The sequence below is a fragment of the Mixophyes fleayi genome, chromosome 6 (genome assembly GCF_038048845.1).
Source record: "Mixophyes fleayi isolate aMixFle1 chromosome 6, aMixFle1.hap1, whole genome shotgun sequence".
Taxonomy (NCBI): domain Eukaryota; kingdom Metazoa; phylum Chordata; class Amphibia; order Anura; family Limnodynastidae; genus Mixophyes; species Mixophyes fleayi.
This window is the reverse complement of record NC_134407.1, coordinates 52,175,636-52,189,218: the sequence shown is the minus strand read 5'-3', so window position 1 is coordinate 52,189,218 and position 13,583 is coordinate 52,175,636. Positions and strand designations below refer to the sequence as shown.

Genomic DNA, 13,583 nt, shown 5'->3' with positions numbered 1-13,583 from the left:
GAGTTTACAGTCTAAATTCCCTGACATACACACACACACACACATACACAGAGACTAAGGTCAATTTAATAGCATCCAATTAACCTACCAGTATGTCTTTGGTGTGTTGGAGGAAACCAGAGCACCTGGAGGAAAGTCACGCAAACACAGGAAGAACATGCAAACTCCACACTCTCTTGGAAGTATATTGGTGGGTGGGTATAGGAAATTGATCCATAAACCCACAAATAAAACCCCATCACACTGGTCTCAGGTCCTCTTTCAATATTGGACAACTAAAATGAACAGAGAGTCAGCGAACAGATCATGACTACAGAGGGTATCTCGCCCCACGGCAGCTCTATTAGGTTTCAGAGGTCTGGAGGGTCTGGGAATCGGCACTTCCAGTGATTATAATCGGATATCTGAGTGAGATTGCCGGGGCGCAGAATGAAATCCTGCTGCCAGAGATATACCCACCATTTTGTTGTATTTGGGCATTGACTGGGCCTAGTGATACTTGGTAGCAGGTACAGTTTGTATTGTTTTTCATCGATATGATATATTATTGTTGGATATATATATATATATATATATATATATATATATTTTCACAGGGATGCCATCAGAAATTGTGGTGCCTGGCACAAATGACACTGGCAGCCCCCCTTCCCCATTATATTTTACCATCCCAACCCCCTTCTCATCAGTGGACGCAGAGATGTAGTATGGAACCATGACACCTGGAGCAACAATATGCCCCCTAGACCTCCCCACTTGCCCTTTACATCCCCATCAGACCTCCCCACATGCCCTCAACATGACCATTAGACCTCCCCACGTGCCCTTTGGAGAGTGGCTGGTCCATTGACGAACACAGTACAGATATTGCGAGGGAGATATCCTGTATATTGCACTGACTATGGAAAAATATTTACTAGTATTAGCAAATGACGAGAGACTGCCTTTGGACCCCATATAACAATACCTACCCCATATATTATAAATATCATCCAATTCTTAACACTAATACCCACCCTACATATTATAAAAATACAAACTCAACAACATTAATCGCAACATATGTAGAGAGGGGAGGGTGGGACTAGAAAGGAAGGCAGCTCATTGGTAGATGGTCCCAGGGAGAAGCCAGCCACGCAGCCACATGTAGAGAGGGTAGGGGAGGGGCAGGACTACAAAGGAAGGCAGCTCATTGGTAGCTGGTCCTGGGGGAGGAGCCAGCCACATGTAGTGAGGGGAGGGGTGCAACAGACAGGATAGAGGAGGGAGGTAGTAGGAGAGGAAATGACTGGGATGGAAGAAGAGACCTCACGGGTGCTGTGACATTTTACATATAGGCAGGAAAAATGCCGTTTTGGTCTTTGATTGCATTGGTTTCATATGACACAACCCATAACTGGACCAATACTGGGACCATAAATGTATAAATACAAATAATAAAAAAATACAATACCAAAAAATCATCATTATACATTTTCATGTCCCTCACCCAACATAATTTTTACTTCCCTACTACACTCCCTCAGTTTTTGCTCCTGGATGAAGCACATTATTTCCTAATTTTTTTAAAAAAATATTTTAATTACAATATAACATTTACTTACCTATTTTTCTTCCCTCCTGGATGGTCAGCACAGCAGTCAGCAGTAGATGCAGTGCAGTGGCGGATCCAGCAGGGGCTTGCTGCCGACAGCTGCACACTGTGCAGGTCTGTTCAGCAGTGACAGTGTGCTGCCCGGCTGCTTTGATTGTGTTTTAAACACAATCAGAGCAGCGGGGCAGCACACTGTCACTGCCAAGCGCACCTGCACATAGTGTGCAGCCGCCGGCAGCCTTAGAAATCATAAAGGGGGCGGGGCCTAAATGCCCCCCCCCCCCTAAAATCGCCCGGGGTAAAGCAGTTGTCTAGATCCGCCCCTGATGCAGTGGGGACTCATATTTCAGCAATGGCCACTCCTCACCTTCTTCTCAAAGGGAGGGGGTGGAGCGGAGGACAGCATGCTGGAAGTGAAGGGGGCGGGTCCTGCAAATAACTTTATACACACTGTCTCTCACTGACAGACTGACATCTCTGACAGTCACTGCCGGCACATTTAAACAGCTGCCGGCTGCCGCACAGCAATGAAGAAAGTCTATTGTAGACTTTTTCCATTTAAAAAACTTGTCTGCGGCGCCCTCCAGGTCCCGGTGCCCTAGGCAGCTGCCTAATGAAAGCTCCGGGCCTGAGCTTAAAGCATAGCTTTTTACAGATAGTACCATGTGCCCAGTCGATTACATAACATCTGTTCTAACTCGACTTTAGCTGGAGGGGTGTGGACAAGACGTCCTTCTGACCTACATATGCACATCTATGGTGGGTGCTCGACCCCTGATGCAAAATGCACACTGATGATGGAGATTGACAGCTGCTTCTGATTAGCTGGATGTGTCTAGCCCCCCTCCCTCTGTTAGGATATAAATCATCAGTTTGGCTACCAAATTATTATTAATTTTAATAATGTCTTTTATCAAGTGCTGACATATTACGTAGCGCTCTCTACTGAGGGGGTCATTATCTAATTCTATACTGAGGAGATCATTATCTAATTCTATACTGAGGGGATCATTATCTAATTCTATACTGAGGGGATCATTACCTAATTCTATACTGAGGGGATCATTATCTAATTCTATACTGAGGGGATCATTACCTAATTCTATACTGAGGGGATCATTATCTAATTCTATACTGAGGAGATCATTATCTAATTCTATACTGAGGGGATCATTACCTAATTCTATACTGAGGGGATCATTATCTAATTCTATACTGAGGGGATCATTATCTAATTCTATACTGAGGGGATCATTATCTAATTCTATACTGAGGGGATCATTACCTAATTCTATACTGAGGGGATCATTATCTAATTCTATACTGAGGGGATCATTACCTAATTCTATACTGAGGGGGTCATTACCTAATTCTATACTGAGGGGATCATTATCTAATTCTATACTGAGGGGATCATTATCTAATTCTATACTGAGGGGATCATTACCTAATTCTATACTGAGGGGATCATTATCTAATTCTATACTGAGGGGGTCATTATCTAATTATATACTGAGGGGGTCATTTTCTAATTCTATACTGAGGGGATCATTACCTAATTCTATACTGAGGGGGTCATTACCTAATTCTATACTGAGGGGGTCATTACCTAATTCTATACTGAGGGGATCATTACCTAATTCTATACTGAGGGGGTCATTATCTAATTCTATACTGAGGGGGTCATTATCTAATTATATACTGAGGGGGTCATTATCTAATTCTATACTGAGGGGGTCATTATCTAATTCTATACTGAGGGGATCATTACCTAATTCTATACTGAGGGGGTCATTATCTAATTCTATACTGAGGGGGTCATTATCTAATTATATACTGAGGGGGTCATTATCTAATTCTATACTGAGGGGGTCATTATCTAATTATATACTGAGGGGATCATTATCTAATTCTATACTGAGGGGATCATTACCTAATTCTATACTGAGGGGGTCATTACCTAATTCTATACTGAGGAGATCATTACCTAATTCTATACTGAGGGGATCATTATCTAATTCTATACTGAGGGGATCATTATCTAATTCTATACTGAGGGGATCATTACCTAATTCTATACTGAGGGGATCATTATCTAATTCTATACTGAGGGGATCATTACCTAATTCTATACTGAGGGGGTCATTATCTAATTCTATACTGAGGAGATCATTATCTAATTCTATACTGAGGGGATCATTACCTAATTCTATACTGAGGGGATCATTATCTAATTCTATACTGAGGGGATCATTATCTAATTCTATACTGAGGGGATCATTACCTAATTCTATACTGAGGGGGTCATTATCTAATTCTATACTGAGGAGATCATTATCTAATTCTATACTGAGGGGATCATTACCTAATTCTATACTGAGGGGATCATTACCTAATTCTATACTGAGGGGGTCATTATCTAATTCTATACTGAGGGGATCATTACCTAATTCTATACTGAGGGGATCATTACCTAATTCTATACTGAGGGGATCATTATCTAATTCTATACTGAGGGGATCATTACCTAATTCTATACTGAGGGGATCATTATCTAATTCTATACTGAGGGGATCATTACCTAATTCTATACTGAGGAGATCATTATCTAATTCTATACTGAGGAGATCATTATCTAATTCTATACTGAGGGGATCATTATCTAATTCTATACTGAGGGGATCATTATCTAATTCTATACTGAGGGGGTCATTATCTAATTCTATACTGAGGAGATCATTACCTAATTCTATACTGAGGGGATCATTACCTAATTCTATACTGAGGGGATCATTATCTAATTCTATACTGAGGAGATCATTACCTAATTCTATACTGAAGAGATCATTATCTAATTCTATACTGAGGGGATCATTATCTAATTCTATACTGAGGAGATCATTATCTAATTCTATACTGAGGGGGTCATTACCTAATTATATACTGAGGAGATCATTACCTAATTCTATACTGAGGGGATCATTACCTAATTCTATACTGAGGGGGTCATTACCTAATTCTATACTGAGGAGATCATTATCTAATTCTATACTGAGGAGATCATTATCTAATTATATACTGAGGAGATCATTATCTAATTCTATACTGAGGGGATCATTACCTAATTCTATACTGAGGGGATCATTACCTAATTCTATACTGAGGGGGTCATTATCTAATTCTATACTGAGGGGATCATTACCTAATTCTATACTGAGGGGATCATTACCTAATTCTATACTGAGGGGATCATTACCTAATTCTATACTGAGGGGGTCATTACCTAATTCTATACTGAGGGGATCATTACCTAATTCTATACTGAGGGGGTCATTATCTAATTCTATACTGAGGAGATCATTATCTAATTCTATACTGAGGGGATCATTACCTAATTCTATACTGAGGGGATCATTACCTAATTCTATACTGAGGGGGTCATTATCTAATTCTATACTGAGGGGATCATTACCTAATTCTATACTGAGGGGATCATTACCTAATTCTATACTGAGGGGATCATTATCTAATTCTATACTGAGGGGATCATTACCTAATTCTATACTGAGGGGATCATTATCTAATTCTATACTGAGGGGATCATTACCTAATTCTATACTGAGGAGATCATTATCTAATTCTATACTGAGGAGATCATTATCTAATTCTATACTGAGGGGATCATTATCTAATTCTATACTGAGGGGATCATTATCTAATTCTATACTGAGGGGGTCATTATCTAATTCTATACTGAGGAGATCATTACCTAATTCTATACTGAGGGGATCATTACCTAATTCTATACTGAGGGGATCATTATCTAATTCTATACTGAGGAGATCATTACCTAATTCTATACTGAAGAGATCATTATCTAATTCTATACTGAGGGGATCATTATCTAATTCTATACTGAGGAGATCATTATCTAATTCTATACTGAGGGGGTCATTACCTAATTATATACTGAGGAGATCATTACCTAATTCTATACTGAGGGGATCATTACCTAATTCTATACTGAGGGGGTCATTACCTAATTCTATACTGAGGAGATCATTATCTAATTCTATACTGAGGAGATCATTATCTAATTATATACTGAGGGGGTCATTACCTAACTCTATACTGAGGAGATCATTACCTAATTATATACTGAGGGGGTCATTACCTAATTCTATACTGAGGAGATCATTACCTAATTATATACTGAGGAGATCATTACCTAATTCTATACTGAGGGGATCATTACCTAATTCTACACTGAGGGGGTCATTATCTAATTCTATACTGAGGAGATCATTATCTTATTCTATACTGAGGAGATCATTACCTAATTCTATACTGAGGGGGTCATTATCTCATTATATACTGAGGAGATAATTACCTAATTCTATACTGAGGAGATCATTATCTAATTCTATACTGAGGAGATCATTACCTAATTCTATACTGAGGAGATCATTACCTAATTCTATACTGAGGGGATCATTACCTAATTCTATACTGAGATCATTACCTAACTCTATACTGAGGGTATCATTACCTAACTCTATACTGAGGGGATCATTACCTAATTCTATACTGAGGAGATCATTATCTAATTCTATACTGAGGGGATCATTACCTAATTCTATACTGAGGGGATCATTACCTAATTCTATACTGAGGGGATCATTATCTAATTCTATACTGAGGGGATCATTACCTAATTCTATACTGAGGGGATCATTACGTAATTCTATACTGAGGGGGTCATTACCTAATTCTATACTGAGGGGATCATTACCTAATTCTATACTGAGGGGATCATTACGTAATTCTATACTGAGGGGGTCATTACCTAATTCTATACTGAGGGGGTCATTACCTAATTCTATACTGAGGGGGTCATTACCTAATTCTATACTGAGGGGATCATTACCTAATTCTATACTGAGGAGATCATTATCTAATTCTATACTGAGGGGATCATTATCTAATTCTATACTGAGGGCATCATTATCTAATTCTATACTGAGGAGATCATTACCTAATTCTATACTGAGGGGATCATTACCTAATTCTATACTGAGGAGATCATTACCTAATTATATACTGAGGGGATAATTACCTAATTCTATACTGAGGAGATCATTACCTAACTCTATACTGAGGGGATCATTACCTAACTCTAAACTGAGGGGATCATTATCTAATTCTATACTGAGGGGATCATTACCTAATTCTATACTGAGGGGATCATTACCTAATTCTATACTGAGGGGATCATTACCTAAACAAATTACTTGCAATGACATGAAACAAAAGGTAACAATGGCCCTGCCTAAAGGAGCTTATAATGCATGAGGTTTGGGGAAGCGGAATAACAATTATAGCAGCTGGACGGGGAAGTCACCAAGGAGGCAGCGGAGATCACTAAAGGAGGACTGAGATGGCATCAGTAATGGCCGGTGACCTCAGTGGGTCCAGCAGCTGCACTGAGATAGTTCCAGTAGATCTTCTGTACTTGGTGTGATGACTCCTCTCACCACTTGGTAATCTCCCACTGCCTTCACAAACCTTATCTGATTTATATGTGTGAGAAGGTGATTATGTAGGAGGCGGGGCTTAGAGCTGATCTAAACTGCCGCCATCTCTGTCGCCCACATGCCACCATGTCACATGACGGGACGGACGTCTATTTCCATCACTTAATTGAGATTTACATTTCAGCAGTTAAGAATATTTTCATTTGATTTCTAGAGTGGAAGACAACAGATATTTGTATTTAATTTAATATGTACTTTAATTTGTGTATGTGTCTGTATTTAATTCTATGGCAAAATTTACATGGTAACTGCGATTTCCGCATTTATTAATAATGCCATTCAGACACTGTTCTATATTGGTAATGACAGGTAAAGAGCACACATCTAAATGGTGTAAAACGTGTATAGTGTGTACACATGAATGGGCTGCTGATTAGGACTTTTTGTTTTTCATCGTTGGTAAAATCGTTAAACATTTCGCATCGGGAGACATTTTCTGTAGTATGTGCCCAGCCTAACCCAGAGAAATACAAAGTGCAAAATAATAGGAGGTACAGTTGGGATCCTAAGGTCACAAATATTACTATATCAATAATAATTTTGCAAAGAGGATGCATTTTAATGATTGTTTGACTTGTATGACTGACACGGATAACTGCGCAATTAATGCGCCTGTGGATAAAACATACGATGATCTCTTGTTAATATGTGATCAAAAGGAGATAAGATAACAAGTCATTCTATAATATTACACTTTAGATAGCTATCAAGGTGACAAGTACCCAATTGCGCTGCTACATGAGAGCAACTCAGCTATAAGTAATAATTAGCTGTGACATTGATGTAGAGAGGATGTAAAGATATATGTGAATAAACTATAATTAATCATAATTTGTCATAGTACTTGATTTATTCAACAAGAGGATAGGCACTAGCACAGTAACCAGTATAGTTGCCCACATTGGCTGTCTATATTATTTGAATGATTATTATGTTATTCTTCTAGTGACTTAGGGAGCACAAAACGGTCCTTTATCCAGAAAGGAATTAATTTTCTCTGCATAAGAAGTTTAGCTAATTCCTATGTTTACACTGGACATGGCCACTGATGACAATATGCATTTTAACTGGATAGAAATTGACTTAGTTGTAATAGTAATGCTGAGCAAGTTGCCCAAGTCAACCAGGAGGACAGAGGGAGGCCGATCACCGCTTCCCCAGTCTTCCCAGGAAGGCTAACAGTAGTTGACCAAGCTTGGGAGACAATTGATCCCACCCCAAATCCCAAATTTGGAGTTCAACAACACCTTCTTTTGGGGGAGGTTGAAAGAGGTCACTGTGAGCTGGAGCTCAAGGATGACGCGGTGAGTTATTTTTATGTGTTCCTGCAAATAAATACACTGTTTATTAACTTTTTTAACTTTATTTTGTGTTGAACATTTTTCCACTTACCTAGAAGAATCTCAGAATAGAAGTACATTACAATGGGACTTCCATCTATTTTTGCTAGGTTTAAGTGTGTGATAGCACAAAGTACTTATAGTTTTTTGTCTTAGTTGGTTTAATGTGCAGCACTTGTTGTATTTGATGAGTCCAGTGCCTGGTACGGAACAGTATACCACCGGGGGCCCATAGCAACATTTTTCCTACTAAGGGGGCAAAAAAGCTGAATTTGGAATTTTCAGCAAAGTTTTCCAAGAAGTGTTTCTCATTCTTCTACCTTTGGGTCATTCACATCTGTTGGGTTGCTTCTAATGGGCATGTTTATGTGTCAAATTTTCTTATGTAATTGCACCAGACTATGATGTCCTTCAAATGTGATTTCTGTTTCTCCTCCAGAAGCGCAGGTCTGTGCTACCATCCGAAAGACAGTGGAGGATCTTGCAGAATAAAATTGAGCAGACCCATTATAAGCCAGAGGCCCAGAAAAGATCTGCTGGAAGTAGATATTAATATTTGTTGTCTATCCTTTAGAAGAATGTAGTGATTGAGATGATTGCTTGTGCACCAGAATGAGCTTTATTTGCAACAATATTTGTAGAAGTATAAATATATGTCACTAAAAATGTCCCCACATGCAACTCAGATCTCCTGCATGCTCCATATATGTTCCATGCCCTCCCAAACCTCCCCAAGTGCCACTCACACCAACGTTCCCCCGCATGCTCAAGGGACAAAAGTAGTTAACAACATTGGGATGTTGAATGAGAATATTGTAATGTATAATAAGATAAAGGGGTGGAGAGGGAGCATGTTGTAGAGATGTACAAAACTTTAATTGAACCGAAAACATTATCCCCCATTTATTAAATATAAAATAAATTATTCTAACCTGTTACATGTTCTGTTGTCATCCAAATTGGAAATAAGGTCTTGTGTTCTTCTTTTTTTTACTCTGATGTAGTCCAAGTCCAGAAAAAGAAAACGACAGTAAAAAATCCAATAAAAAATTACCGCTCCCTACAAATAACAACGCAAAGCTCGGACCACTCCAAGATTCCTCTTCACTGCCAGCCAATCACAACTCGGCCATGTGGGAAACTGCTTGTGACTGGCTGACAGGGAAAGGGATTGAATCCCAAACTTTATAAAAAAGAATGTCCGTCATTTGTAGTAAGTGGGTGGGTGCGTCTTTGTTGCACAGCCATGCCTAATATTTATGTATATGAGAGGTGAGGGAGGATTTGGGAAGGTTGGAGGGAGCTGTCAAACAGGTAGCATGATAATGAATAATATTGCTCCCATGTGTGCGTGCCCTCGATTATCCTCGACTCCTCCAGGCACGCTCTGTCAACTGCGCAAAGTGGCCATCTGAAGGCAAATATGGAGGAAAGAGTGGGATTATGCTGCCATTTCCTCCATATTTGACTTGTTATGGAAATCCTAATATTTTTTAACAAATGAAATGTGTTTAATGTCTGTGTCATTCCTACTATACCAAGCTCATTTTTTTCTGTATTGCAGAGTCTATAGCATGAGATGATCCATGGCTATCTCTACATGACAAACACAAGAGAGACATTGTCGCATGAGCCAGACTTTTTACACCACATGCACCACATCAATTCCATAACTGGTGCTAACATATCAGTAAGTATGTAATCAATCATTGGGGTCCATGGATGTGAAATGGGGAGGTTGACATACCAGCCAGCAATAAGTAGAGAGAGATGTTGGTAGGATTCCTGATGAATAATGGGCTTAAATACATAAAGTTCATTAAACCTGCAACATAAGCTTAGCTATCACGCAGCATTTATCTCACCCTACTGAAGCTCTACAAGTCAAACATTAGGGAATATTCCTAGTGGGTGTTGCATTGAGTGGGTGGTGAATTAAGTGGGTGGTTGGTGCATGAAGTGGGTGGTGCATGGATTGTGTAGTGCATTGAGTGGGTGTTGCATTGAGTGGGTGGTGCATTAAGTGGGTGGTTGGTGCATGAAGTGGGTGGTGCATGGACTGTGTGGTGCATTAAGTGCTTGGTGCATGGAGTGGGTGACATATTGAGTGGGCTGTGGATCTTGTAGGTGGTGCTTTGAGTGGGTGAAGCATTGAGTGGGTGAAGCATTGAGTGGGTGAAGCACTGAGTGGGTGAAGCACTGAGTGGGTGAAGCGATGAGTGGTTGGTGCATGGAGTGGGTAGTGCTTTGAGTGGGCGATGCATTAAGTGGGTGGTGCATGGAGTGGGTGGTGTTTGAGTGGGTGGTGCTTTGAGTAGGTAGTACATTGAGTGGGTGGTGCATTGAATAGTGAAGCAGTGGGAGTAGCATTGACTGAAAGGATATTGCTCAGATGTCTACACTCCATTAAGAGTTAGTTTGCCTGTTCTTAGGTTAAAACTGCAAATAAAATCTTGTTCGGATAACATTTTGCTATTTTCATGCATATATATGTATTGTATGTACAGTATGTACAGAATAATAGATATTAGAGATAGATTTATCACAAACAGTCACTAAAACACTATTTAAATTTTTAATGTTCATTAATTCCTTTTTACTGAGATTAATGTCTTTACTTTATTATTTGTTTTGACTATTTGATTAGGTCTATCACAACTTTGATAAGGAGGTGGAGACGTGTTTAACGCACAGGTGGCGATGTGACGGCCTATGCAGGATGGTTCTTCCATATTATGGTTACATAAAGAAGACCACGAAATGGCCGCTATCCTCAAGGGATCGATGGTGGTCATTGCACCAAACTCATTGTGACGGGGCCTTTATAAGGATCAAGGAGCCAGTGAAAGTTAGCGAGGATTTTATGATTAATATTCCTGTGTAGGGCTTCGTTGTGACTAGATGATTGTTACATAAACAATTTAAACAAGGATCTGTGATATATTGTATAACTGTCAGTACCACCCCTGGATTTGTGGATCATCTTGTACAAGCAGTTTGCTTTGTTTCTAAGAGAATGGAGGAACGTCCTGGCCAGTTTTTAAAAGACCTAGGCTAGCGTCACCAATAGTTATAAGTGATGACTTTATATAAAGTTGTTTTTATGCATAATTAAGTAAATACCAACATAACAGCCATGCAAACAACAAAACCCCAACTAATAGCTGAGGTACAATGTTGCAATATTTTATTATGTAGAACAATAACAGTGCAACAGTAACACAGGACCTGGAGACTGGGACATAGTAGAATTCAAGTATTACAAGAAACACTTTTCTAAATGACGGCACTCAAGAAACATTCAAATCCAACTTTATTAATTACATCTAAAATCTCTAGAGGCCAGCGTCTACAGAAATAATTGTAGTATTATAACCATTGCAAAAATAAAGTTTCATGATTTACAATTCGAAAAAAATAAAAATAAAATCCTTTAAATCAATTTCATATCCAAATGACCTACAAGCTGCATCGTTATCCTAAAGATGTACTTATGCAATTGTTTATAGCATTATGTCTTTGACTAATAAAAGATATATTTTATCTGCCTCTTCAATTCTATTATTCTCCGATACAGTATTGCTCATACACCATATAAGGTGAGACGTCAGTGGGGAACTGCTTTACTGTATTGTTGCATTTTAGCTGGGCAGAATAGATATAATTGGGAAAGTAAGATCTTTCTTCATAATACATCATTACATCACATTCACCTTTCTGAATTATTTGCCTTCTGATTGCCAATATCAGCTAATCATTCATCTACCCAAGAATGTCTGTATCTCTTGTAACTCCTAAAACGTCATGGTCCTCATTATCCCTTCTTGTATTAGTGTCAGGAACTATTTTGAACACAAGCAGGATTTCTGAGAAACCTCTACCTCTGGCACCAAGTAGGACAAACCAAGACGACACAGATTTAAAATGATAAAAAGTTCAGTTCCTAATTTAAATAGCAGGTCATCTCCAATAGTCCTCTCATAATATAGAACAGGACGGCAACTAGGGCTGATGTAGAGTTGATTCACAATGCATAGATAATAACTTGACACCTACCAAGAAGTAGGACTATATAGATATGTATATGAACAGTTCATAATTAGTTCAATCAGTTCATTCCTAATAATTTGATAATTCAAAGAACATCAATGTTTGAAATTCTGGCAGCTAGCAGCACATAATTAAGACAAGTTGATGCTGGTCAACACAGAAATTCATGTTAATACTAAATCAAACAGAATGTACTCACAGACCCTGAATTGTAATCACAAATACCAAAGCAGATGGAAGCTGAAAGGCTGACGGAACGTACAGCACTGATACTTGGAATAGAGTATATCCATCATCCGAATAATCATTGTTAAGGAAACCTCTTATAAAGTGCCCCTTTACTACACACCTTCGAGGATACATACATTTAAAGCCCATCTCTTCTATGCCCTGGTCTGCTTGTGGAGTATTCTAATTAAAGACCTGAAGGGTCACATTAGAAAATGTATATTACTATATCATCTCTGCAAAATTGATATTTGCATCAAATTGGCTAATTTTTTACATTGCTATAAATACGGCTGTTGCTAGAGACAATTAAGCGAAATTAGCAATATTTAAACATAACTGAAGATAGGACCATAGTCTTTAATACAATATGGGAACCATGACATCTTGCAAAATAGACTGTGGAACAAATACATAATTAAACCCTTTATTATCAGTGTAATCCTTTCAGTTGTCATTTAAAAATTGGGTTGTGAGGAAAGGTTAATGAGACAGTGTATACCCAATGTTGATGGGGGTTCAAGTGACTGTTCCCACTGGTTGTAATTTTAGTCTTGATAAATGTGACGCCTAGGTGTTGCACTTCCCTTGTTTTTACTCCCCAAGGTTTGGAAACAAGGGGAAAAAAGAAAAAAACAGAACAGTCTTATCCCAGTAAAGTTTCTTATTGGAGCCTTACACAACACAAGTGAAAGGGCAGAGGTGGGTTCATTATGTTTGGGGGGAGAGAAAGATTACTGGTCCTTTAAAGGCTGACAAACTAGTGAAAGGTCTAAT

At 38.7% G+C, this 13,583-nt stretch overlaps 1 long non-coding RNA gene across 1 annotated transcript; it reads left to right on the top strand.

Moving 5' to 3' along the window:
* Window positions 1–8,326: 8,326 nt before the first annotated feature.
* LOC142160257 (uncharacterized) lies at window positions 8,327–11,901 on the top strand. The gene is made up of 4 exons (XR_012693115.1): window positions 8,327–8,492; window positions 8,968–9,070; window positions 10,093–10,218; window positions 11,176–11,901. It is a non-coding gene; the product is annotated as an uncharacterized LOC142160257 (long non-coding RNA).
* Window positions 11,902–13,583: the final 1,682 nt, after the last annotated feature.